This window comes from Charadrius vociferus, unplaced genomic scaffold (assembly GCF_000708025.1).
Source record: "Charadrius vociferus isolate BGI_N301 unplaced genomic scaffold, ASM70802v2 scaffold266, whole genome shotgun sequence".
NCBI lineage: Eukaryota > Metazoa > Chordata > Aves > Charadriiformes > Charadriidae > Charadrius > Charadrius vociferus.
Window position 1 is genome coordinate 1,527,573 of NW_009649114.1, and position 1,601 is coordinate 1,529,173.

Below are 1,601 nucleotides of genomic sequence, written 5' to 3' on the forward strand. Positions count from 1 at the left end.
GTCGGGGAGCACGGATGCGCTGAGCCCATATTTGGGGCTCGGAGTGGGGCAGGCGGAGCAGGTTCGGGGGGGACGCGGCGTGGGAAGGGAGAAGTGTGCCTTCCCCGGGGGGGACTGTGCCTGTGACCCGCAGGGACAACCCGCAGCAAAAGCCACTTGCACATAAGTGTTGAGAAAGCAGCTGCAGGGACACAGTCGGCATCTCCGCTGGCGTTTGCCAAGAGCCATTCTCATATCGGTGGAAAGGAGACGGTGGCAGGGCCACAGCCCGCTCTCATTAGTGACAGGCTCCTAACGATGCCCAGGGCACGGAGCAGCTGAAGGAAATGCGGGTGGATGCCCGAGGTGCTCTGAGGTTTTCCTATCAGCTGCCTGCCCTCTGTCATCTCCCTGATGGCCGTGACCAAGTTACACCGCTGTTCTCTCCTGTAGAAATCTCCTGTTGTTGGTTTTCTTTTCCTCAGGTTTTCTGCTTGAGCATTTTTTTGTGTCTGTCTGATGCATCACAGGCCCAGAGCCAACAATATCTCTAAGACATTTTGTCGTAACTTTGAGTGCCAGAACAATTAACACAACAAAGTTTAGATGTTTCTTTTGCATGTGATGCTTTCAAAGTAAGCCCTTTTTTTTTTTTTAAAGGTGCCTCCACTGCTACCTGTTTGATTGCTGGATTTCTTTGAAGATCTGAAGAAGAGAAATCCCCACATGAAAGTCGTCCTGTCTTCAATGGCACTCTGCTGCAGCCTGGAGCGGCTGAAAAAGGGGAGAAAGCGGCACTCGGAAACTTTGATCCTGTTTCCCAGGAGCACAAGGAATGGCTGCGTCACATCTGAGCCCGAGACTTAAAAATGTACTCCCGGCCCCCGCTGGGGACCCAGATAACCAACCGCTGGTAACCACCCTGAGACCCCCGTGTCCTCCCGAAGCCGCGGCGGTGATGCTCAGGCTGCTGGGTCTCGCCAGAGGAGGCATCCCGCGGGATTTCTCCAAGAGGAATGACTCTGCCCATATATCCAGACCAGCAGCTCCGCAGTCCTAGGGTGTGCAGTGGTCCCGGGGTGGGCTGTGGTCCTCTCTGCAGCAGGATGGGGCAGAGGGGATCGGGGAGAGGATGCTGTGCTCTGCTGGCACTGCTGGAGCACCGTTTGAGGGACCGTCTGGCCATCTCCTGTCCTGCCTGCAGGCTGGGTGGGGAATGGCTGAAGAGCAGCCCTGAGGAGAAGGATCTGGGGGTGCTGATTGACAAGAAGCTCAACATGAGCCGGCAATGTGCGATTGCAGCCCAGAAGGCCAACCACATCCTGGGCTGCATCAGAAGTGTGGGCAGCAGGGGGAGGGAGGGGATTCTGCCCCTCTGCTCCACTCTGGGGAGACCCCCCCTGGAGTACTGTGTCCAGCTCTGGAGCCCCCAACATAGGAGAGACATGGACCTGGTGGAGTGCGGCCAGAGGAGGGACACAAAGATGCTGGGAGGGCTGGAGCCCCTCTGCTGGGAGGACAGGCTGGGAGAGTTGGGGGGGTTCAGCCTGGAGAGGAGAAGGCGAAAAAGGGGAGAGCTCAGAGCCCCTTCCAGTGCCTAAAGGGGCTCCAGGGGAGCTGGG